The sequence below is a fragment of the Chiloscyllium plagiosum genome, unplaced genomic scaffold (assembly GCF_037043375.1).
Source record: "Chiloscyllium plagiosum isolate Xiang-an unplaced genomic scaffold, Cpla_swu_hap1 HiC_scaffold_2, whole genome shotgun sequence".
In the NCBI taxonomy this organism is placed as follows: domain Eukaryota; kingdom Metazoa; phylum Chordata; class Chondrichthyes; order Orectolobiformes; family Hemiscylliidae; genus Chiloscyllium; species Chiloscyllium plagiosum.
In genome coordinates, this window is record NW_028270140.1 from 135,347,220 (window position 1) to 135,375,055 (window position 27,836).

The following is a 27,836-nucleotide window of genomic DNA, read 5'->3' on the forward strand; positions in this document are numbered from 1 at the left end:
TCCTACAAGCTCAGTTCTTTCAGTTTTTTATTAGGAAACTCGATCATGATGTGATTGTGCCTGCTCCATAATCAATGGGTAAAATGACCAATCCCTGTCTTTCTAGTTTGTGACTCTTGGGTCTGAATCTTACTTTGGCTATGTGCAAGTTGAGTTGAGTTATTTTTTTGGAGGGTTTTTCACCATGAAGTCCAATGAATTTTCATTTTGTATCTTAGTAAATTCATCTAAATAACAGAAAGCCAAAAACTCTGGAAGTTGAAAATCTGCAACAGTCACAGAATGCTGGAGCGACTCAACAGGCCTGGCAGCTTCAGTGGACAGAGGAGTAGAATAAATGTTTGGAGTCCAGTGTGATTCTTCTTCAGAATACTGAAGAATTTTCTGGAATGGAACTGTACACAAAATGTGAACTCTGTTTCTTTCTCCACAAATGTTGCCAGATCTATTGAGCTTCTCCAGCATTTTCAGTATTTTGTTTGTCTTATTAACTACCAACCTCGACCCTGTGGTGTCTGTCTTCCATCCCCATCTTCCCACCTACCATTCCTGAAACAACTTGCCATTCAGTGGATAGCCACCAAAAGAGACAATATGTCTGGCACCCGCACCATATTTAAATAGCTGCTCTGCAACCGGGCAAGTACTAGCATTCTAAAGCTGAACTGTTTGATGATGAACGTACAGTTTGAAGCTGACAGAGCAGCAGAAAATGACTGATTCTCCAACAGGGACCTGGAAGGACCTAGTGGAGGGGGTGGAGCAGAAGAGGGGATGTTTTCTACTGGAGGGCCAACCAAGGAGGTCATGCCATCAGACCCTGATAAGGCTGGTCAGATGTTCCTACCCAGGTCAATGCATGCTCTGCCAGGGTGCTACGCACCCTCTGCTGCACCAGCCTCATACCAATGCGTATATTCCACCATTCTCAACAGTGCCTACAATACCTTCCCTCACTCTGTCTCACTCCCGACCTCCCATTGTACTAACCCTGTATGACTTCTCCATTGCCAACTCACTCCTGCTGTACATCACCACCTTTTGAGCAGCCACTCCAGCATTAACAGCTGTACCTTCCACTTTCTTCTCAATGAAAGCCTCCCTCTCTTCCATTCCAGAAGATAGCACATAATCTGGTAGAAAAGTTCCCTGATATGAGGAGTGGTTCATGACAACAGAATTCTGCAGTACTTGAGAGAAGATCAGGACTACTCTTGTGGAAATGCTGAGAATTCCATCTCCCGATAATCAAGTAAGTACCACTTTTAATTTCACTGCAACAGTCACAGTAATCTCTGTCAGCCTCCTTCATTGTACACTCTTCTGATTATTGGCCCTTCGGCCCAAGAAGTCCACACCAACCCTCCGAAGAGAAACCCACTCAGATCCATTCCCCTACATTTACCCCTTCACCTAACACTACGGGCAATTTAGCATAGCCAATTCACCTAACCTGCACATTTTGGACTGTGGGAGGAAACACAGACATGGGGAGAATGTGCAAACTCCACACAGACAGTTGCCTGAGGCGGAAATTGAACCCGGGTCTCTGGCGCTGTAAGGCAGCAGTGCTAACCACTGTGCCACCGTGCTGCCCATATATGGCTGGTACTAATGGAATGTCCATGACTTCAGCAGAAAATCATTCTATTTCATCAGAAGTCACCTCTTGGCCTCTGAGGATAACAGTCTCATCGGCAAGGCTTCAACGTTCACCCCACCAGCATCCCAACTATTGACACCTTTTGGAAGGGATGACAGATTTAATGTCCCAGACCCCAACTGATAATTGTACATCTTCTCAATCATGTTAATGCATTACCGTAGACTTGCTGCTGTGGAGTCACACAGGACTTACCATGACCCACATCCCAGACTACAGAAACATAGACTCCCTGGATTAGAACATCCTGAATGGAAACTCGATCATGGCTAATCCCCGGACTGGTATCGGAGAGTTTAATGCGCATCCATTGTTTGCTGGATGCATGGACTTAGGTGTGTACTAGTTCCCTAATATTTTGAGCCATGGCTGCTTGTTTGCTACACATTGCAAGTGTTTGTTGCATAAACTGCTGGGACATGATGGAGGTGGGAGATTGATGTAGCATACAGCAAGAAATGTGCCCCCTTGAATGAGGACTGTTGACCAGCAAGGCAAGCTGTCTGATGTTAATTGTTAATTGGCACAGCAATGCAAGACAGGGAAATAAAGGGGTTCTGTGAATGTGCAGGTAGGTGTTAATGAGTGAGTGCTAAGAAGTCAGCCAAGCAGCTCAGAGATGCAACCTGGGCCAGTCTATGAGCTAGGTGCCTGTCCCTGCATGCAAAGTGTCCTTGCAGTGGCCCTTTAATGCTAATTTTCAGACTGCCTGCAATGCAAGTCCATGCTTTTCTAAGCATCCTTCAAGTGGATCATTGAAGTGCTGGGACTATTGTGAAGGGTTGCCAATACTTGTGCACAACTAGTGCATTCAGCTGTGCCCATGGAAGATGGATGTACTGTTTGGTTCTGAGCAAAATAGAGATTCCTCATAGCCAGCCGCAAACTGAAGTCACCAGGTACCCACTCTGCCCTCTTAACATCTAGCTTAGTTTAGTGCATTGGTAAGATGGCAAGATTAATATTAATGAGGTGAGTTGTGGCATTAGTGATGTGTTTAAAAAAACATAATTCTTCTTAACTGCTGATGCCTAGCGAAAATCCAATTTGCCGCTTGGCATATGCATAGTCAAAACAACGAGCAGTTCCAAGTTTTGCGATGAACCTCTTAAGATGTCTTGCATGATCCTGACACAAATGTCACTATTATCCCCTCATTTAGACTGTTATAAGATTCCACCAAATGACTATAATGAAGGCTAAGTGGTTGGAAGAAACCGAGTGCAATGTAATGATTGTGAAACTCTTACTTAAAGAAATGTGGGTCTGATATGAATAATCATAGTGGTGGCTATACCTCGAGATCGGGGATAATGGTCTTCATTCTGTTGATCTATTTATGGCCTCTCAGGTGGCTTATGAGTCCAATCTTGGCTTTGAAAATTCTTCTCTATTCAGGACAAGTAGTTCCAGATGGCAGAACTTACCTTGGCAGTAAGGTCAAGGGTGAGGTCCCTGACAAAGAACAATCCAACCAAGACCTCAGTGCTGGAACAGATGGACAAAGTTACTTTGAACTCAATGGCTGTGAAGGCTGCAACAAATCCATCAGCTCCAATCATCGTGGTCTCCATGCCATTGGAATCAGCTGGTTGCTTTGTGAAATATCGTGTGCTTCTCGGAGTGTAACATCAAGTACACATTAAACAAATACACTCACAGACGTCTTCACTCTGTGGCCTACTTCTTCAAATCTTTCGGTGACCAGCAGGGCAACTGGAGCAGGCAATGTGATGCTCTCCGTGGATTTTCACCTCGTTGTAGTGGAGAAGCTTCTGTAGTCCTGAGATTGTGTGAGCGGTGCTGTCTGGAGCCATACTCCTGATAGGATCACCCATGGCTGATATTTATAGCTAGATAGTAATCAAATCATTTGGTATGGCAATTAATTGTTCAGAGCACAAGGGTTTGATTTTTCACTCGTCATTGAGGGGGGCATTGATGGAGAGTACCAAAACTGTTGATGGGCTGTGAAGGACAAGAAATGTGAACATTTCCATTCTTGCTTGCTATTGATTAATCTAGAGATGAGTATATGAACCAAGGACAGGATCTGAAACTGGTGGCTTTCTTGGTCCCTTTGATTCAAGAGCCTACTGGCACTCTCCCTTCAAAGCTCAAAAACACAACTGCAGCCAGTGGGAAGATATACTGGAACAGTATTATTGGCTGGGAGCACAGACTTGAGGATAGGTTTAGTAAACACTGTTCAGAACTGTTTCCTTACAAGACAATTTATTTTCAGAATTTGGCATGACAGTGCAGGGACCATCCAAAATGTGCCAAGTCATGATAGCACATAGCATTTAGCAATGCTTCCAATCTCATGTTATTTGTAAAGTAGACAAAATACAGTCAGGAATTGTTAACACTTGTCCAAAGCATGTGATTACAGTTCTTTAACAGGAAACAGAACAATAAAACTCTTGCTCATCATTGAGTGTGCAGAGCGTGGGGCAATAACTTTCAAACATCAAGTAAATTGGCATGGGTAGAAGTCTTGACGTTCACACTCAGGAGAGAAAGTGCACCACTAAGATGCTTTACTTCGGGTACAAAAGGTTAGAAGTAAATATCCCTTCATTCTGACCTCTGGCTTGCCCAAGTTTTGTTCCTGTGCTATTGGTGACCAGACAAACAGCTGCCTAGGCCATCGGCTCTCAAATCAATTTGTTGAACTTCTGCACTTTTACTCACCTTCTGACATCCTTCAAGTCACTTCTAAAACCTATCTCTTGTCCTGAGCCCTAATGATTTCATAAATCCCGACAGCATGAGAGCAGACCATTTGGCCCATTGATTCCACACCACCCCTTTGAAGAGCATCCCAATTAAACCCATTCCCCTATCCTATCCCTGCATTTCCCAAGGCTAACCCGCCTAACTTGGACACTATACGCAATTTAGCATGGCCAATCCACCTCACCTGCACATCTTTGGACTGTTGGAGGAAACCGGAGCACCCTGAGGAAACCCGCACAGACACGGGGAGAATGTGCAAACTCCACACAGACAGTCACCCTAAGGGTGGATTTGAACCCAGGTCCCTAGTGTTGTGAGGCAGCAATGCTAATCACTGAACCACCCTGCTGTCCCATTCACATGATTATGTTAATTTTCTTTTCTGATAACACCCCTGTGGAGAAGACCTGAAAATATATTAAAGGTGCAATGTAAATTTGAAAAATGATTCCTCCAAAATAACAGGCATTGAATAATGCCAGCACATAGCGTTTTTTAATGCAAGTATACTCAGTGCTTTAACGAGAATAGTTACTGCTGTAAGAACAATGTCACATATCTACTGTGTCGCATGTCTATTACCTCACATACAAAGGAAAATTTTCCAACACTGCATTTTGCAATAGAATATAATATTTGGAATTTGGGTCCAAAATTTTGCTTATTTGATTTAGACACTTAGTGGATTTTTAAAATATTGAGTGACCAGTTTGCAGTGATTCCAGGCAAAATACAGTCAGAAAATTATCTCAGTTTCACTCGCGACCACTGTCATATTGTAGGTAATTTGACTTGATATTAACAAATTCTAAGCACATGTAAAAACAAATCTGCTGTTTCTTGGCTTGTGTGAAAACCGTTTTAAAATTGCCAGCTCACAAAGTAACCCCAAAAGTGTCATGCTTGTCCTTTTGCTGAACACACTGGACTGTGGCTAACCGTAGCAATGAACTCACACGTACAATCAGCACACTTGGTGATGAAACATTTTGGGTGCACTTGCTCAGAATATTAGACAGAAAGATGGCGCAGGAGAGAGCACGACATGCTGACATACTAATCAGGAAAGAGAGAATAAACTGGTACAGGCATGCTGAAAACATGACTGCTGTAAGGCTCCTGTGCCATCTGTTGGAATGGCACCCAGTGGGAAAACCGAGGCCAGGTTCAGAAGACGATGAGATAACTGCTGTGATTGAGAGAGATGTCACAGATGAAGTGCTGACAGAAGTGGCACAAACATTAGCAATGAACCATGATCATTCAAATTACTTTGCGCTGCCACTATGCGATGATTAAAGATCCAGTCTTACAAAAAAAATTGTGATTTAAATATCCTGTCACCCCTTGCCCCCTTAAAATTGTCATTTGACTGTATAATTATTTTGTCATTCTAACTACATGTCTAATCTTCAATGGATATGGTGTGTGAGGGAGCAGAGTGATGTTGTGATTGGTGCAGATATCTGTCCCTTCTCAACTCCAGACTGTTAGGGTGCTCATTAATTATTGGGACTGTCAAGCGTACATAAATGAAAGTTCCTGAATATAGCAACTTCTTCGAACTTCAAGGGCACCTTCAAGAGAAGAAAATCAAGCTGGGTGGCATTACAGTGTGAATGCCTAATGTGCCTATCAAATTCCTGTCTATTTTAACGAAGCATTCAACTATTAAATATAAATTGGTTAAAATCACTGTTAGAACAGGAACTCAATACCTTTATGATAATGTTGCACACAATGGTTGACAGGCTGAGAGTTCTGGTGCATATTAGGATAAATTCTTTCTTGCCCAAAGCTTGTGGCACAGGCATCATTCATTAAGCCAATGCATATTACAAAACCTGGGTGCTTGCTAGGCGATTGAAAAGAAGTGCTGACAGAAAAGCAAGTCCTTTAGCTTTTCTTTCTGGATAATTTGATTGTAAATTTAATTAACATTGTTCATCTCCTAAATTTATAACTATCTCAACTGGATAGGTTTTTTAATTCTTCCATGTGCTGTGGGTGTCAACAGCAAGGCCAGCATTTGTTACCTGTGCCTAATTGCCTTAGTACTGATTTGGCTTGCCAAGTCATTTCAGAGAGCAGTTCACCGTCAATCACATTGTTTGTGGACTTCCTTCCCTAAAAGACATCGGTGAACCAGATAGGCATTTATATCGATTGATGATCGTCTTATCATCACCATCATTAAGACTAGCTTTCAGTATCAGATTTATGAATTTAATTTAAATTTCATAAGCTTATCTTGGGTTTCTGCAGTTCTAGTTGAGTGACTTTGTTATTTTGCAAATCTGCTACAGCATGTTATCTATTTTTTTCTTACGAATTGTCGATCAGTCTCGCTTTCCTCACTTGCTTTTCAATGAGAAAATAATGCACCTATCAGGAACAAAAGAATGATAAAATAGTTAGGCCAAATGATCATAAGATCATGAGATCATCAGGAAGAGGAGCAAAAATAAATCATTTTGGCCATTAATCCTGCTCCACATTCTAATAAGATTACCTTTGATCTGACATACCCTTAATTCCTCTTTCTTGTCTGTTCCCATAACTCGTGACTCCCTTGTCAATCAATACTTTGTCTAACTCAGTTCAAATATATTTAATGAGTCTTACCTATTCATGCCTCTAGGAATCAGTCAGGAGAAACATCTTTGTGCTAGTTTCAAAGTAAGTATATTCCTCCTTAAGTAAGGACACCAAAACTGTACAGAGTACTCTGGATACAGTCTCATAAATGCCATATATAGCAGTAGCAAGACTTTGCAGCATTTCCATTTCATATCCCTTGCAATAAAGGCCAACATTCCATTTTCCTTCCTAATTATCTGCTTTACTTGCATGTTAACTTTTAATAATTCACTTCCCAGGACACCCAGATCCCTCTGTACCACATTGTTCAGCAAAACTAAATGTTCTTCCGTCGGGCAGAAGCTACAAATGTTTGAAAACATGTACCAACAGATTCAAGAAATCTTCTTCTCTCCTGTTATTACTTACGAATGAACTTCTCATATATTAGAGTAGGTCTTTAACTGCAGCTTCTCTGTATTCTGCATTCTGTGATACTATACTGATACACTTATGTAAGGTATGAGTTGTCTGAATAGCACACAAAGCAATACTTTGCACTATATCTCAGTACATGTAGCAATAATAAATCAAGTAAGATTAAATCAAATCTTCTGCATTTCTATTCTTCCCAGGAATAGGAATAAACTCTCATTTTCCTGCATTATACTTCATCATCCAACTTTTCTTCTCCCCACTTGCCAAGCCAGTCAGTATTCCTTCACAGTATTCCTTCTCTTTGAACTGAATTTTCATTCCTGGGTCAGGAACGTGGAGTCGGGAACATTCGCAACTTCACCAACGCAAACTTGGCAGAACGCCTTAGGGGACGTTTTTCTTTTTACTCGGGTTGGTGAATATTAACAGGAGTTGAGCCCATCACCCTGGTAAAACCCAGTAACTTCAGGGGCTGCTCGGTGAGGAGTATGATAAGGTCCACCTCAGTAATCTGGATTTTGTCACACCCCAAACACTCCCCATACCTTCTCCAGGCCAACTCATGACACCTCATGCCTGCCTCTTATGGCTCCTAATATCATCCTTGCCACTCTATGTCTCTTCACCCACATTCATGGCCCTTTCAGGCCCTTATGTCAGCTGTGCCAAAAAAAATCACACATATATATGCCAGACCATTCAAGGTGTGACAGACTTCCTCCCCAAAACACTAGATTTTTACAATGGATCCTTCTGTTAAGCCATGAATTCCCATATTTACTGGGATTAAGTGCATGATATACCATGGTGGGATGATTTTGCCTGTCCAGTACCAAAACTGATACACTGTCATAATCTATCAAACTGATAAAGTGAATATGCCTGGACCATTGTCAGCTTCGCGACTTCTTTATTGCAGTGCATTTAACCTGTTTAACTGGTTTAGCTTTTATGCAAACAGAGACAATAAACATTCATAATAGAATTTCAAAATATATTTTCCTGTTCATTATACATTTTACTGAAATAGCATAAAGCTTAATTGAAGAAAGCCTTTTGTTTTATTTGATCCCGCCATGTCAACATACCATTTTCCCAATAAAACATGGGGCACCTTTAAATGCATCTAATACCATTGTACTCAATAGCATTAGGGACTCATTCCTGTAATACAATAAGGTATATTTCCTTCTTTGTAGAGCACGAATCCTCTTAAGCAGCACTGAAATAGATTTCATCCATGGGCAATCCATGATTCTCATTAAACATGTACATTTGCTCTTCAGTGGATTAGATCTGGTCATCAGAACCATTGCTCTATTCTCATTTATTATCTCATAGAATAAAAATGTGTGGAACCTTCACACTTAAGAACAAGGTAAAAGTCAGTCAGAATTGGCCCTCAAAAATTATTACAGATCTCACAGCATTGGACAAATCTGGTCTACTTAAATTTGAAGTAAATGTCAAACCTGTCAACAAAAACTGTTTACTAAATTCAATTTTTGGATAGATGATTTGCAGAACTTAAAAAATTTGGAGATATTCTCTTCAGACCTTCATTGATATTTTCAATCCTCTCCTTGCCCTACTCTACAAGATGGAACTGCCGGGATCAGAGATCAGAATAAGATATTGGCAGAGTAGAAATGTCACTGAACTGGTAAAACCAGTGGTGCAGACCAATACCCGAGGGAATGGGCTCATATCCCACTTGAAACGACTATTGTAAAAAACAATCTGCTTCACTAATGTACTTTTAGAAGGAAACTTGCTGTATTTTTTTCTGGTTTGAGACAAGAAAACTGCAGATGCTGGAATCCAAAGTAGACAGGCAGGAGGTTAGGACCAAATTGAGAAGGAATTTCTTCACCCGGAGCGTTGTGAATCTATGGAATTCCCTGCCCAGTGGAGTGATTGAGGCTTCCTCAGTAAATGTTTTTAAGCTGAGATAAATACTTTTTTGAACAGTAAAGGAATTAAGGGTTATGGAGAGACAGCGGGTTAGTGGAGCTGAGGCCACGAAAAGATCAGCCACGATCTTATTGAATGGCGGAGTGGGCTCAAAGGGCCAGATAGTCTACTCCTGCTCCTAGTTCTTATGTTCTAACACAGTAGGTGAGGCAGCATCAGGAGGTGGAGAAGTTGATGCTTCAGGTATAACCCTTCTTCAGGAAACCTTTCTTCCTGGAGAAGGGTTATATCCAAAATTTTGACTTCTCCACCTCCTGATGCTGCCTGGCTTGCAGTCTTTTTCCAGCCTCCTGCTTGTCTACTTTCCTGCTTTGGCCTATAAGGGACTCCAGAGCTACAGCAGTATGGTTGACTCTTCACTTGCCTCCGCGATGACCTGGTATGACTTTCAGTTCAAAGGAAATAATAAATGAGCAATAAATCCTGGCCTTGCCAGTAACCCCCATATCCCATGGAAGTATAAAAAGGTTATCAGTCAACATGATGTGATGATTGTTTAACAAACATGAGCAACGAATGTTAATGCATGTAAGGTCATGTCCTGCACCAGTTTAGATTACCTGACGGATCAAAAAAGAATTGTCCAGGGACTTTTTATTCCCTTCTTGATACTTTTTCTCTCTTTGTTTTATCTTGTCTAAAGGATTGTATTGCTACAAGATGGTGGAAAGTGTCAAGTCATGGACAATTCTTCAGCTTTGGGTGACACAAGTGTGGGACCGGCTTTGATGGACTAATGTGAATTCACAACAACCCACACTTGAAGAACTGGGTGCCCCATATTAATCACAGAAATGTGACCACATGGATATAAAGCTATTTCAATTAGATTATTTTGGGTAAGAGTCAGGTACCCTTCATCACATACAATTGGAGAATTAAAGTATTCTTAACACATGCATGATTTTTTAAACCCATTTACTCATGCAAGGCCAGCAATTATTGTCCACCCCTAAATGTTTGTGGGAAGATCCTCCATCTTGCTTTTATGATTATGTCTCACCTTCTGAGAACTGACAGAGCTGCACATTACATCATAACTGATACCTCTGTGACTGTTACTTTTCATGGATAGTGAACGTCACCAGAAAATACATCCCCTCTTCAATTGCAAAAAGGATTTCATGGATTATCTTTCAAACTGCAAAACAGTTGTTATTCACCGTGGTCAATTTGATACCAGACAGGCTGATATGAGTGTCTTATAAGAGTGTACAAAGGGATATAATAATGCAAACTGAGTGGCAAAAATTTCCAGCTGTGGTAAAATGCATGTCTGCGCCCTTCGACAAAGAACAGAAAGGGTGAATATTATTTAAACAGACAGAGCCTGCAGAAAACCACAGCACTGAAGGATTTAGGAGCCATCATGCGTAAAGCTAGGCTGTAAGTTCAGCAGGCAATAGGGAAGGTAAACCAAATGTTGTCCTTTGTTGTTTAAAGGCATTAGTGTATATAAGTAGAGAAGTCTTGTGAAGACTTTATGTGACACTAATCATACCACACCCAAAATATTTGAACATTTTGGTTCCCCTTATAGAAATACATACTGACATTGCAACAGTCCAGGGAAGGTTCACATGACTGGTATTGGCTCTCGAGGGATTCTCCTTTCAAGTGATGTTGAGTCGGATGAGCCTATATTCCTATTTGACACACATAAAGTTCTTAAGGGATTTCACAGGGTTGATGCAGAAAGGTTTTTCCCTATTCTGGGGATATCCTGGACCAGAGGGCATATTCTCAGAGTAAGGGGTCACCTAGTTTGGACAATGATGACGAGGATTCTCTTTCTATCACAAGGTGGTGAATCTGTGGAATTCTTTACCTTGAGTGCTGTAGAAATTGTTTAGCTGCATATATTCAAGGCTGAAACAGATTTTTAATTAGTCAGAGATTGAGGCTTCTGGGGAGGAAAACAAGAAAGTGGAATTGAAGACTATCAGATTAAGTCTGATCTCATTGAATGTTGGAGCGCATGCTTACTTCTGCTTTTATGTCTTATGATCTTACGGCACAAGCTGCAGGGATAGGGCACTGAAAAATCATGAGTTTGATCCTTAGGGTCAAGGACATAACTGAGATACCTGAGAATCATATATTTGTGGGCGGCACAGTGGCACTGTGGTTAGCACTGCTGCCTCACAGCGCCAGAGACCCGGGTTCAATTCCCGCCTCAGGCGACTGACTATGTGGAGTTTGCACATTCTCCCCATGTCTGCGTGGGTTTCCTCCGGGTGCTCCGGTTTCCTCCCACAGTCCAAAGATGTGCAGGTCAGGGAATTGGCCATGCTAAATTGCCAGTAGTGTTAGGTAAGGGGTAGATGTAGGGGTATGGGTGGGTTGCGCTTCGGCGGGGCGGTGTGGACTTGTTGGGCCGAAGGGCCTGTTTCCACACTGTAAGTAATCTAATCTAATATATGATAATCGAAGAAGGAAACTGCCGAAACTTATATGCCCCAATTGTAAAGGGGAACAAGTTTGAAGTAACAAAATATAATTCAACGTTGTTACCCATGCACAGATTGATCAAAATGTGGAATGAGTTTCTGAGAAGGGGACTGGAAGAAAAATCTCTGAAATCATTTATGAGTCAAGTTGGAAGTTATAATGAAAGGACAGTGTATTTTTCTGAGCTAAAACAGCAATTGCTCGGAAGGCTCAGCAGGTCTGGCAGCATCTGAGGAAAAAAGTCAGAGTTAACGTTTCAGGTTCAGTGAGCCTTCCTCCAGTTCTGAGGAAGCATCACTGAACCTGAAATGTTAACTCTGATTTCTCTCTACGCAGCTGCCAGAAGTGCTGAGCCTTTCCAGCAATATCTGTTTTTGTTTCTAACTTCCAGTATCTGCAGTTCTTTCAATTTTTATTTTTCTGAGCTGCCTGTCCTTCATCCACAACAATTTTAAGACCTTGTGAATTGGAACTGTTTACTTTTTCCTTCTAGATTCAAAATGAATATGTGTGTGGGAATGTGCATGTTTTGTTTCCTCTCTGTACCTCCAAAAGTGATCTAAAACGGAATGCTAATAAGTCATAGTGTTGATGAGGAGCAAAGATAACACATTGATTCACTAATTGGCTGTGTTAAAATTTCAGTTTTAGAGTCAGATGTGGGAGTTGTTGATGTGATAGATGCTTTATTTCTTCAGTTAAATGACCTTAGAAACGGCATTATTCAAAATGGGTGTTGACTGAGAACGAGCATGGTCATTTATTGCTGACAAGTTACAGGAAAAGGAAAGTTTTAGTTTCACTGGTCATGGACAACAACTGGTTTGCAAAACTGAACTGACACCGTATCAGGCTAACCACAGCCAAGAGGTTTGGAGTTTGCATGAACTTTTCACATTCAAACTTCATTAAAAATGAATGTTGAACTGCAGCCTTCTTATTTGTGATCTTTGCACTCCCAGCAATGTAAGACTTTCTGCTTTTTGCTATCTCATGATCTAACCATTATTATTTAAATATCATAATATGACATTTTTAGAACGCTTTGACCTCATAACTGGTTCAGTACATTAAAAATTAAATTGTTTATTATACCTCGAGATCACAGCTGTCTTGATCGCTCAATGAATTTGCATAACATGCCCCGGGAGGTGATTTTGTATGGTGACATATAGCTTAGTTAAAGTCTACTTTTAACACTGCAGCAAAAAGGGTTTCAATCTTCAAAAAGGAAAGTGGCACCAAGAGGGCAATAACAACAGCATTCACGAAAAAGTATTTCACGCTGTGAGAGTAAAGTGGAGCAGGTGACAACTGGAATAATAAATTCTGCTGTTTTATTAAAATTTCTCCTCTAGCTGCCTGAATGAGCATTTCTGCCTGCAAAGTATATCAACGTCATTTCTAGTTCAGTTGTTCTCAGACAAGGAAAAATTATCATTTGCCAAACTTAAAAATCTCCGCTTCCACTGGCGGCCTCATTTACAGGAGACAGCATCAGCAGACGGTACACTGTTTTAGTTCTGCATGGAAAGGTTTTTCTGTTGTTGAAATTCACAATTTTCATCAATATACCATGTGGAAACATGATAACAATTCCTTTCTGTTAACCTGTTTAAGCCTTATTTCAAAACTGATACGAATCAAATATTTATGACCAACTTTCTGCCATAAGTTTGTTTTTGTATTCAGCATCTCATGTTAAACTTTTCGCAATAGATTGAAAAAGTAACTCAAAGTGTCTGCGGATAAGGTAACTGTCACGTTCTCTGGTATACTGCAGTTGGATTTTGAACCAGTTTAAAGAAGTAACTTGGGTATCAGAGAATAACAAACTAGGTAAATAACAGAGAATAATTAGATGTGCTATTCCATATACTCTTATACTTGAATCTGTGACAATTGACATTTGTGACAGTAGTGGTTGAACATTGTTTTCACATTTTAACTGCTTCAGAAATAAGCATATCCCAGAGTTGGGGGTATTTTAAGGGAAACAGGGTCAGATCACACTTTTTCTCCACTAGCCTTTCGTTCTGTAACAACAAATCACAGATATCTGATATAATTCCAAACTTGTTCTTTTTGACAAGTAATTCATGGACAATGCGATCAATAGGGTTGTTAAATGAGAGAGAGAGAGAGAGAAACTTAGCATTTATATAGCACCTTTTATTATATTAAGATCAATCTCAGGGCAAGGAACACTAATTTGTTTTGATCTTGCATAAGGATGGAGGGATTATCTCCTTTTCTTTACCCAACCCATTCCTCTGTTCATAGTAACCAAGTTAACTTCAAATAAATAATCCCTTCCCTCATCTATACGTTTCTCAATTCCAAAGTATTTATGCTTTAAAAGGAGCTGAAAATGTGTTGCTGGAAAAGCGCAGCAGGTCAGGCAGCCTCCAAGGAGCAGGAGAATCGATGTTTCGGGCATGAGCCCTTCTTCAGGAAAAGATTCCTGAAGAAGGGCTCATGCCCGAAACGTTGATTCTCCTGCTCCTTGGATGCTGCCTGACCTGCTGCGCTTTCCAGCAACACATTTTCAGCTCTGATCTCCAGCATCTGCAGTCCTCACTTTCTCCTCCATGCTTTAAAAGGAGCTAATTTAACCAGGAATAATTGAGTTAAAGAAGGAGTGAATCTATTGGTTACTGAAGCTCAAGGAAAAATAAAATGCATCACTTGGATACAGATTAAAGATGGGAATTGAGCAAAAAGGTAACAATTAGTCAATCAGTCTTTGGTTGGTTTGTGCAAAGTAGCTGGTGAAATATTGCGACTATTAAATTGTGTGATTCTATTGGTGTTAACTCTCTGGCAGCTGGGTAGCTGGTTTCAAAATTCTTGTTTCTGTACATTACCCAGAAGAAGTTTTCCAGCTTCTTGTCTGACTGTGATTTTTGACTGATAATTTGGTACAGCAAACAAACAGAGAGAGATAGATTTTCTGTCCTTTTCCTTTAATCTGCAAGCACATGGGTATACTGGAGATATTTCCAGCTGCACAAGGTGTACTGAAACACCTGTCTGGTACACCAACACTAGACCACCAGGTCTATGAGGGACGCACAGTGGCTCAGTGGTTTGAACTGCTGCCTCACAGCACAGGGACCCAGGTTCAATTCCAGCCTCAGGTCACTGTGTATGGAGTTTGCACATTCTCTCCCTGTTCATGCAGGTTTCCTCTGGGTGTTCTGGTTTCCTCCCACAGTCCAAAAAATGTCCAAGTCAGGTTGATTACCCATGCTAAATTGCCCATAGTATCCAGAGATTTGTAGGTTAAGATGGGTTAGCCATGGGAAATGCAATGTTACAGGGGTGAGGTAGGGTGGGTCTAGGTGGGATGCTGTTTGGGGGGTCAGTATGGGCTGAGTGGCCTGCTTCCACACTGTAGGGATTCTATGATACCCCGGGGGTGCAGTTGGTTTTTAATTCTTGTGTTTTCCTGCAGGGGGGAAACAGCCTTAATACAAAAACAAAAATCGCTAGAAAAACTCAGAAGTTCTGGCAGCATCTGTGGAGAGAAAGCAGAATTAATGTTTTGGGTCCAGTGACCTTTGTTTTGAAAATGAATAGGATCAGTCTGGGAATTATTCATGATCAGAGGATAGTTGAACATTACAACCATTATGAGGAGGTCATCAGGAGCAGTGTTGATGTTTAAACAGTTGATTCTTGGTTTTGTAGGTCGCTTGGGGTTTGTTATCTTCATTCCTTTTTTTAACTGTTTTGAAGCACTTAGAGTCAGAGAGGGTCTTTTCTGTCTAACACTGCAATAATTAAGAAAAAGATCTTCAACTGTAACTTTCAAAACCCCCTTAATGGCCAATATCCTTGCAAAGCTACGGTGACTGGATCCGCTCATAATACTCCAAGTGGGGTCTAACCAGGGTTTTGTATCATTGCATTAGTTTTGTATATAGGGACACAGAAAAGAAGGAGAGGAAATTGAACCAAGAATACCAGCTGTAAAGATTGCAAAGAAATGAGGAAAACCTAGCCAGAAATTATGTAAAATTATTCAGGCCTAGAAAAATACAATGTTTTTATCTGAATCATGCTGGTGCCAGAATCCCAGCGACTCGCATAACTCGGGCTGTAGACAACTAAATAGGGGCGGAAGGGTTCAGTCATAGAGGAAATTAGAAAACCCAACTTAAAGGAGGAGGTAAGAGTGCAGGATAGCCATGTGGCGGGTAGTTACCAGACAATAAAGGTGAGGGACTGAACAGGTGAATAGCTTTATGCATCAAGAAATTATAAAAAAAAGTAGGGAAATTTAACATTGAAACAAATTTGAAAGCTTTGTATGTAAATGCATGAAGCATTCAAAACAAAATTAATGAGTTAATAATGCAAATCCAAATAAAAGGGTATGATTTGGTAGTGATTACATAGAACATAGAACAGTATAGCACAGTACAGGCCCTTCGGCCCTCGATGTTGCGCCGACCATTTATCCTACTCTAAGATCAAACTAACCGACATAACCTTCATTTTACTGCCAGCTATGTGCCTATCCAAAAGTCTCTTAAATGCCTCTAATGTATCTGACTCTACTACCACTGCTGGCAGTGCATTCCACACGCCCACCACTCTCTGCGAAAAGAACCGACCTCTGACATCTCCCCTAAACCTTCCTCCAGTCACCTTAAAATTATGCCCCATCATGATAGCCATTTCTGCCCTGGGAGAAAGTCCCTGGCTATCCACTCTATCTATGCCTCTCATCATCTTGAACACCTCTATCAAGTCACCTCTCATCCTTCTTCACTCCAATGACAAAAGCTCTAGCTCCCCCAACCTTAGTTCATAAGACTTGCCCTCAAGTCCAGGCAGCATCCTGGTAAATCTCCTCTGCACCCTCTCTAGAGCTTCCACATCCTTCCTATAATAAGGTGACCTCAGTATTCCAAGAACAAAACACAATATTCCAAGTGTGGTCTAATCAGGACTTTATCGACCTGTAGATTAGAGTGGTGCTGGAAAAGCACAGCAGGTCAGGCAGCATCCGAGAAGCTTTATAGACCTGTAGCATAACCTCGTGACTTTTAAACTCAATCCCCCTGCTAAGGAAGGCCAATCACATGGTAGGCTGTCAGAGAGTCTGCAGAGGCATGGAATTGAGGGTGAGTTAGCAGTTTGGATTAGAAACTGGCTTTCTGAAAGAAGGCAGCAAGTGGTGGTTGATGGAAAATATTTAGTCTGGAGTTCGGTTACTAGTGGTGTGCCACAAGGATCTGTTTTGGGACCACTGCTGTTTGTCATTTTTATAACTGACTTAGACGCAGGCATAGGTGGATGGATTAGTAAATTTGCAGACGACACTAAAGTCAGTGGAGTAGTGGACAGTTTGGAAGAATGTTCCAGGTTGCAGGGGGACTTAGATAAACTGCAGAATTGGGCTGAGAGATGGCAAATGGAGTTCAATGCAGATAAATGTGAGGTGGTGCACTTTGGGAAGAATAACAGGAAGGCAGAGTACTGGATCAATGGAAAAACTCTTGGTAGTGTGGATCTGCAGGGGGATCTTGGAATCCATATAAATAGATCCCTGAAAGTTGCCACCCAGGTGGATAGTGCTGTTAAGAAGGCATACGGTGTGTTAGGTTTCATTCGTAGAGGGATTGAGTTCTGGAGCCGCAATATCATGCTGCAACTATACAAAATGCTAGTGTGGCCACACTTGGAATATTGTGTACAGTTCTGGTCCCCATATTTCGGGAAGGACGTGGAAATATTGGAAAAGGTGCAGAGTGGATTTACCAGGATGTTGCCTGGTCTGGAGGGAAGATCTTATGAGGAAAGGCCAAGAGACTTGGGTCTGTTCTCATTGGAAAGAAGAAGGCTAAGAGGGGGTTTGATAGAGACATACAAGATGATCAGAGGATTAGACAGGGTAGACAGTGAAAGTCTTTTTCCTAGGATAATGACGTCAGTTTGTACGAGGGGGCATAACTACAAATTGAGGGGTGATAGATTTAAGACAGATGTCAGAGGCAGGTTCTTTATGCAGAGGGTGGTAGGGTGTGGAGTGCCCTACCTGCTAATGTAGTCAACTCAGCCACATTAGGGAGATTTAAACAATCCTTAGATATGCACATGGATGATTTTGGGATAGTGTAGGGGGAATAGTTCACAGGTCGGCGCAACATCGAGAGCTGATGGGCCTATTCTGTGCTGTATTGTTCTATTTTCTATGTTCTATACTGTATGCCTTCTTAACAACCCTATGAACTTGGTTGGCAACTTTGTGGGATCTATGGACGTGGACCCCAAGATCCACTTCGACATAGTTACAAGGAGACCAGGTCTGCGAATTCAATATCCAGGGGTAATCAGCATTTCAGAAAGGTAGACTGAAAGGAAAAGGAGGTGGTGTAGCCTTGCTGGTGAAGGAAGTCATCAGTGCTGTAATGAGAAATGGCATTAGCACAGGAAATCAAGATGTGGAATCAGTCTGGCTAGAAATAAGAAATAGCAAAGGGAAGAAGTAGTTAATAGGATTAATCTATAGATCCCCAAACAGTAGTTTTGCAGTAGGGCACAGTATAAACCAGGAAATATTAGAGACTTGCAAGAAAGGCACAGCCCTAATCATGGGTGATTTTAATATGCGAGGAGAAAGTGAGGTCTGCAGATGCTGGAGATCAAAGTTGAAACTTTATTGCTGGAACAGCACAGCAGCACATAGATTGGAAGAATCAAATTGGCAAGAGTAACCCGGAGGCATAGTTTGTTGAATATATTAGAGATTGTTTCTTGAAGCAGTATGTGGTGGAACCAACCAGGGAGCATGCTACTCTGGACTGGGTATTGTGTAATGAGGAAAGATTAATTGATGACATCATAGTTAAGGATCCCCTGGGGAGTAGAGTTAGAATTCAAAATTCAGTTTGGGGTGAGAAAGTGGAGTCCCACAGTCGTGGTCTGGAATTAAACAAAGGAAATTATGCAGACATGAGTGCAGATTGGCCCAAGTAGGTTGGGCAGAAAAGCTAAATGGTAAGACAGCAGATGAGCAGTGGCGGATGTTTAAGGAGCTACTCCATTCCTCACAACTAAAATATAGTCGTGGGTGGGGGGGGGAGACGGGAGTAAAAAACATCTATGGCTTAAACAAGTAAGTCAAGGACAACATAAAAGAACATAGAAAAGTACAGACCCTTTGCCTGACCTTTTTTATCCTACTCTAAATTCAAACAAACCTACATACCCTTCATTTTACTATCATTTTTGTGCCTATCTAAGAGTTGTTTAAAATCCCTAATGTATCTGACTCTACCACCACTGCTGGCAGTACATTCCACGCACCCATCACACTCTCTACCTCAGGCATCTACCCTAAATCTTGCTCCAATCACCTTAAAATTATGCCTCCAAAAATTGCAAAGGCCAGTGGCAGGATGGAAAATTGGAAAACTTTCAAACATCAAGTAAGGGATATTAAAAATAATAATAAAAAGAACTAAGATAAATTACAAAAGAAAGCTAGCACAAAATATCAAAAAGGATAGCAAAAGCTTCAAGAGGTATGTAAAAGGAAGAGAGTTGCTAATGTGAATGTTGGCCTTTTGGAAGATGAACCAAGAGACCAGTTCAGAGACTGTTGAGTCCTTGTTTTCATAGAAACATGGCTTAGCAACAGAGTCCCAGACATCGCCATCCAGCTGGGCCTTGTTTCATGCTGATAGAAATGCAGCTCCGTGCGGTAAGGCGCACGGTGGGGGTCTGTGTGTCTACATCAACACGGAATGGTGCAAAGACTACATGCTAGTCTCCAATTACTGCGCATCATTGTTGGAGTTTGTGACTGTTAGATGTAGACTATTTTATTTGCCACGGGAATGCACTGCTGTCCTTATAGTTGGTGTGTATATTCCTCCCACTGCTAATGTTAAGGAGGCACTTTGTGAATTGGATGGGGCTATTAGTGGACTGCAGAATGCACACCCTGATGGTCCATTCATTGTTGCTGGAGATTTCAACCATGCAAATCTCAAGACTGTGTTCCCTAAATTCCAACAGCATGTGGACTTTGTAATGAGAGGGGGAGCACGCTGGATCTTGTTTACACAAAAATCCCCAACATGTACAGGGCAGAGCCCCAGCCCCGTCTCAGTTCCTCAGACCACATTTCTGTTATGCGAAGCTCAGCATATGGACTGCTCATCAGATCTGTCAAACCATTTCTGAAGTAGAGAAAACCTGGTCAGAAGGAGTCATTTCTGCTCTTCAAGTCTGTTTTGAGTGCACTGACTGGCACGTGTTCCAGGAGGCAGCAACTGATGGCGATTCCATGAACTTAGAGGAGTACACGGTGTCGGTGATTTGCTACATTAGCAATTGCATTGACAATGTCACTGTGTCCAAGACCATCATTTCTCGCCTAAACCAGAAGCCGTGGATGATGGCAAAGATGTGTGCACCGTTGAGGACCCATGATTTCGCCTTCAGAGCAGATGATAAGGCAGCCCGCACAACATTGAGGGCCAACCTGATCCTGGACCTACAAAGAGGCAAAGCCTGCACATGCACAGAGAATACACAGCCACTTTCAGGACAGCGGTGATACACTGAGCATGTGGAAGGGTATCCAGGCCATCACCAACCACACAACAGCATCGCCTGCTTGTGCTGGTGATGCCTCTCTCCCTATCCATGCACGGAGTGTTTTCCGTGCATTGAACAACTTCTATGCACAATTTAAGGCATGAAATTAAGTCCACCCCCCACCCTGCCATGACCAGGTGCTGTGTCTTACCATGGTCGATGTGAGGAAAACCCTCTGCAGAGTCAACCAACATAAGGCTGCTGGACCAGGTAACATCCCATGGCAGAGTGCTCAGAGGATGCTCTAACGTACTGGTGGATGTTCTCATGGACATCTTCAACATCTCCCTGAGCTGCACCAAAGTTCCAACCTGCTTCAAGGCTGCTACCATTGACCCCATACCAAAAATGTCTTCAGCATCCTGTCTCAGCGACTACCACCCTAAAGCACTTACACCCATTATCATGAAGTGTTTTGAGATGCTAGTGATAAAGCTAGTGATGCTGCCCCCCTCACTGGACATCCTGCAGTTCGTGTAAGAAGAAAACTCCTCAATTGATGATGCCATTTCCATCACCCTCTATCTGTCCCTCATCCACCCGAAGAAGAAGGACACCAACGTCAGATTACTATTCATTGACTTCATTTCCATATTTAACACTGTCATTCCTCAGCAGCTGATTGGAAAGCTGAGTCTACTGGGCCTAAATACTTCCCTTCATAACTGGATCCTTGTCTTCCTGACTGGGAGATCTCAGTCAGTCTGGATTGGGAATGCATCTCCAATAACATCACACTGAGCACGCCCCCCCCCCCCCCCCCCCCCCCCCCCCGCAGGGCTGTGTGCTCAGTCCACTGCTGTTCATCCTGCTGACACATGACTGTGCAGTGATGCACAGGTCGAATCACATCATCAAGTTCACTGATGACATGACTGTAATGGGTCTCATCAGTACGAACGATGAGTCAGCATACAGAGAGGAGATGCAGCAGCTAACAGACTGGTGCAGAACCAACAACCTGTCTCGGAACATGGACAAGAAGAAAGAGATGGTAGTTGACTTCAGGAGGATACGGAGCGACCACTCTCTGCTGGACATCAACGGTTCCCACATGGAGATCGTAAAGGGCTCCAAATTTCAGGACATACATCTAGTGCAGAATCTCACCTGGACTCTCAACACCAGCTCCATAGCCAAGCAATCCCAGCAGTGACTCTACTTTCTATGTAGGCTGAGGAAAGCCCACCTCCCACCTCATCCTCACCACATTCCACAGAGGGTGCATTGAGAGTACCCTGAGTAGCTGCATCACTGCCTCATTTGGGAATTGTACAGTCTCAGATCGTAAGGCCCTACAACGAAAAGTGAGAACAGCTGAGAAGATCATTGGGGCCACTCCCCACTCCACTACAGGCGTTTACATCTCATGCTGCGTCTGAAAGGCTAAGAGCATTGTGAAAGTTCCCACACACCCTCTACTCAAACCCTTCTCCCTCCTGCCATTTGGCAGAAGACACTGGAGCAGTCAATCTGTCGTGGCCAGACTGTGCAACAGCTTCTTTCCCCAAACCATCAGGCTCCTTAACACAGTACGATCAGACTCTTTTCCATCTGAAATTCTTTGCACAACTTCAAATTGCTGCTAGAAAAATGTCTATTATTTATCATTCTTCTGTTACACTGTAGCTTGCATGTTTTGCTCTTCTTGCTGCCCTGTGTACGATTGTGTAATTTGTACTGTCCATGTAGCACCCTCAGTCCTGGAGGAACGCTGTCTCATTTTTCCTGCATCAGTTGTATATGGTAGAAATGACAAATAAAAGCTGCTCTGCTCTCAGAGAGTTAATAATGGGGAACACTGAGATGACAGAGATGCTGAATTAATACTTTGTCTCAGTTTTCATGGTGGTGGACAAAAGTACCATTCCTGCTGGAACGGGCATGTCAAAGGCAATAGATAAGGTAGAACTTTGAACAATCAACACGATAGGAAAAAGGTACTCAACAAACTATAAGGATTGAGGACAGGCAAGTTGCCCAGGCCTGATTGCCTACACCCTAGGATTTTAGAGGAAATGGCAGTGGAGATAATTGATCTATTGGTTACAATATTCCAAAATTCCCTGCACACGGGAAAGGTTCCAGTGGTTGGAAAATGGCTAATGTAATGCCCTTATTCAAAAAAGGAAGGAGGCAAAATGTGAGAAATTACAGACCAGTTAGTTTAACAACTGTTATTGGGAAAGTGTTAGAATCAATTATCAAGGAAGCAATGTCACGATATTTGGAAAGTCAAAACACTCGCCATCAGAGTCAGCATGTTGTTATGAAGGACAAATTGTGTTTGACTAATTTGCCAAAGTTCTTTAAAGATGTAACAAGAAAAGTGGATAATGGGGATGGAATTTATCCGGACTTCTGGAAGGCATTTGATAAGGCGCTGCACGAAAGGTTGATTTTTAAGATGATATGGCAGATGAAATGTAAAGTGGATAAGTGCAAGGTCAAGCATTTGGGTTGAACAAAAAGGAAGGAGCCCTATTATCTTAATGAAGAGAGTCTCTGGGATGCTATGGTGTAAAGGGATCTAGCTGTACTCATTCATGAGTTACAGAAAACGAACATCCAGGTACAGCAGATAATAAAGAAGGCGAATGGAATGTTGGCTTTTATAACTAAAGGAAAAGAATATAAAGATAAGGAAATATTGTTGCAACAATACAAGACATTGGTGAGATGGCACCTGGAGTATTATGCACAGTTTTGGTCCCCTTATTTGAGGGAAGATGTCGTGGCATTGGAGGCAGTCCAGAAGATGCTCATTAGATTGATCTCAGAGATGAGGTGTTTGTCATATAAAGAGAGATTGAACAGTTTCGGTCTATACTCTCTGGAATTTAGAAGAACGAGGGTAGATCAAATTGAGTCATTCAAGATGATAAAGGGTGTGGATAAAACAGACGTGAATTGGATGCTCCCTCTTGTGGAGCATTTTAGGATGGGAGATCAAAGTCTTAGGATAAGGGATAGCAGATTTAAAATAGAGTTGACGAGAAACTACTTCTCCCAAACCATTTGAGTCTCTGGAATTCGCTGCCCTAAAGTACAGTGGATGCTGAGTCAGTGAGTAAATTTAAGGAGGAGTTAGACAGATTTTTAATTGGCATTGGGTTGAAGGGATATGGAGAGAAGGCAGGAAAATGGGATTTAGGAGCAGGAAAATGGGATTTTAGGAGCCATGATCTAATGGCAGAGTAGACTTGATGGGCCGAATAGTCTATACCTTATGAACTTATGAAATGTACATGGGGCCATTCTTTGCATAAATTGAAAAGGTCATAAATCAAGTACTATGGCCAAAAGGTAACTGATGCTGCCTGTGCAGAGCAAGTTCCCAGTTCGAGCCTCTGGCTGAATGTATTGCTATCAGTGGAGTTCCTTTGGATTATGCTACAGCAAAAAAAGACTATTCTGGGTGCACATGAGGTGGTTCCTGAAGATAACAACAAAATGTTGTAAAAGAAAGAGGACAGCCTGCGCACATCTATTTAAAATTTAACAGGGTAAAGCAAAGTAATATTGAGTGGTGGCTATGGGCATTACTGTAAATGCTTTGTATGAAGCTGTTGGAGAGGTGTCCTCCTGGAAGAATTTAAAAAACACTCCACCTTTCATAACTTGAAGTTACTAAAATTGAATAACATTTGAACAAGTTACAAAGGCTGGATAATATATTTTGGTGATGTTGGTTAAGGGATAAACATTGCTTCAGGCACCCCAGGAAAAATCCTACTGCCTTGTGAATTAAAGCCAGAGAATTGTTTACCTAAGGGGGAGGCAGGACCTTAATTTAACATCTTATTTGAAAGATGGCATCTCTGACAGTGCAGCACCCCCTGAGTTTAGCACTTGAATATTAGCCTAGATTTTGTGAATAATTGTCTAGCATATTATGTCCTGGCTCAGAGCTGGCAATGGGACCACCTCATTGGCTGATATAATAAGGATAGTACAAGTAGGTAACTTTGGTCCAAATCTGTCTGACCAACACACTGAATCATAAATGGTGCATAAGGCTTGAATCTGTTTCCAATATCCACATTAAAGGAGGCTGATTTCTTGCTATCAAACATCCTTCTGTCATTAATTGAATTGTAAGTGTTGAGAAATCCAGATAATAATTGCAGAAGGATGAATATAAATGGCCATTTCTGTGTTTAATCTTGTGTCAGTTCCTCATTTTATATTCCTGGGCTGTTTGGACATACATATCTGTGAGTGCCTCAACCTCAAGTTTTTCTGGACAGAAAGTTCTGGCCCACTAAGTTTATCGTGGTAATGATGCAGGATTGTAATGGGCTATCGTTAGAAAACGAGAATAATAAAAAAAAGATAATTAGTTCTTCAAACCCATTCCATGTCAGGTCAACAACATACTAAAGCATGGGATCAAATTCAGGGTAAACTGGATGTTCTGGGCAGACCAGAGGTTCTGAGGCAGCTGCAATATTGCCATCCACATGGCAATGAAAAAAAAACTGTCATAGGTAATCCCTGTCCACATAAAGCAGGACCAATACAACAATTCCTGATGAAGGACTCTTGCCCAAAACGTAGACTCTCCTGCTCCTCGGATTCTCCCTGACCGGCTATGCTTTTCCAGCACCACACTCTCGACTCTGATCTCCAGCATCTGCAGTCCTCACTTTCTCCAAATACAACCCAGCAAATTGCTACCCTATCGACCATCAGCAAATTGATGGGGACATCAACATTGCTATCAAGTAGAAATTGCTAAAGAGCAATCTACTCACTATTGCTCAGTTTGGTTTTGGAACAGACCACTCAGCTCTAGACTTCAATACTGCCTTGATTCAAACATGAACAAATAGATTGGACTCTTGAGGTGCAGTGAGATTGACTGCCCTTGACATCAAAACATTTGACCAAGTGTGACATCAAGGAGCCCTAGCAAAACTGGAGTAAATGGGAATTAAGGGGAAATCTCTTCTTTGGTTGGAGTCAAACCTTGCATAAAAGAAAGTTGCTCGAGATCAGTCATCTCAGCTCTTGGACATCTCTGCAGGAGTTCCATGGTAATGTTCTAGCCCTTCATCATAAGGTCAGAAGTGGGGATGTAAATAAGGAGTCATGAGACCTAGACACAATGCTGGCTTCAGCTGACAGGTGCAAGTAATATTCCCACCAGACAAGTACGAGGTAAAGGACAATAGTTAATCAGATCATCTCCTCTTGATGTTTAGTGGCATTTCCATTCCTGTATTCCACACTATCAACATCTTGTGGGTTGTCATTGACCAGAAACTGAACTGGAGCAGCCATACAAATACTGTGACTCCAAGAACATGTCAGAGGTTGGACATTCTGCAGTTAATAGCTCACCTTCTGGCCCCCTAAAGCCTGTCCACCATGTACAAGGCACAAGTTAACAGTCTGATGGAATATCCTCCACCAATCCGGTTGAATGCAGTTCCAACAACACCCAAGAAGTTTGACACAAACTGGAACAATCCAACCAATTTGATTTGTCCGCCTGCCCTCATCTTCAACATCCATTTCCTTCGCCACAGGTGCACAGTTGCTATAGAATGTACAATCCACAAGATAAATGGCACAACTCACCAATGCTGCTCAGGCAGTTCCTTCAAAATCTGTGTAATCTACCACCACAGGCAGCAGATACTTTGGGGCAAGTTCCACTCCAAGCCACAAACCAAGCTGACTTGTCATGATATCATTGTTCCTTCACTGTCACTGTCACTGTCTTACTAAGAACACTGTGGATGTCCTTACACCATTACGACTGCAGCAGTTCAAGAAGGCAACTTACCAGCATCTTCTCCAGGGCAGTTAGGGATGGGCAATAATGCTGGCTGAAATAGTGATGTCCACATCCCATGAATGAATAAAAGTGCCTACTCCTGCCCTAACGTGAGTTAGGGCAGGAGTAGGCACTTCAACTCCCCAAGCCTGCTCCATCATTTAATATGATCATAACCCTTCTCATCTTGGCCTCAATCTCACTATCCCACTTGCTCCCATAACTCTGTAACCCATTACTAGTTAAAAATCTGTTTATCTCCTCCTCAAATTTATTCAGTGTCCCAATGTGCACTGCACTCTGACGTAGTGAATTCCACAAATTTTCAGAGAATTAATTTCTCCTCATCTCTGTTGTAAACATGACATCCCTTCGCTTAAAACTGTGACCTCTATTTCTACATTACCCACATGAGGAATCATCTACTCAACATCTCTATGTTAGATCCTTTTTTGCCTCTTCTAAACCACAACTAAATCTCCTCTCATTCTTCTAAACTCTAGCAAATATAGGTTTAAACTGTCCAATCTCTCCTCATAAGACAAACCTTTCATCTCTGGAATTAATCAAGTGAATCTTCTCGAAATGGTCTGCAATGCAATTGCATTCCTCCTCAAGTAAGGGGACTAACACTGTTCTATTGTCTTACTGATCATTTGGTCAGTGGTTACATTATGACAATAATGCTTATTCAGCCCGCTGGATCCACCACCAGTGACTGTCAAGATTCTGGAGCATGAATGATCCTTGTCTCAAATATTAACTTCCAGTGAAAGCTTAAGCATGTGCTGATGAATTTTTAATTCAATCTTGCAGCTCTTTCAGTCACACCAGATGATAGTGAATATCTTGAAGCTCATCTGCAAGGTTTGAGTAGTTGTTGGTGACACAGAAAAACCTTAATGGCAGTAACTAATGTTTTATCACTGCGGAAGAATGTAAAAGCAACCAATGAAATAGTAATGTCCCTCTTTAATGGCTGTAGATAAAATGGATCCATGAGACATGTTTTTTTAGCATCTGAAGCTCAGTCTGGGAAAGGTTATTCGGAGAGGAAGAGCATCAGGAAGTTACCATTGCAACATTTATAATAAATGGGGAGGTGATGGTGTGTTGGGAATTCAAAGTCCCTTCAGGCTCACACACTGGAGGCGAGGTTCAGAATTAAGTGAACTGGTGTAGTTCAAATTCCATTTATATAAATTCCATTAATAAACCTCGTTTCAACATTTGCATCCAGGGGAACAGTCATTTATTTTTGTGAAAACTCATCTGATTCACTAATGTCCTTTTTGGAAGGAGATCTGTCTTATAAGAACATAAGAAATAGGAGCAGGAGTAGGCCATTTGACCATTCAATAAGATCATGGTGGATCTTTTTGTGGCTCACCTCCACTTACTCACCCACTCACCATAACCCCTAATTCCTTTACAGTTCTAAAAGGTACTTATCTTTTCCTTAAAAACATTCAACGAGGTAGCCACAACTGTGTCACTGGGCAGGGAATTCCACAGATTCACAACCCTTTGGGTGAAGAAGTTCCTCCTCAACTCAGTCCTAAATCTGCTTCCTCCTTATTTTGA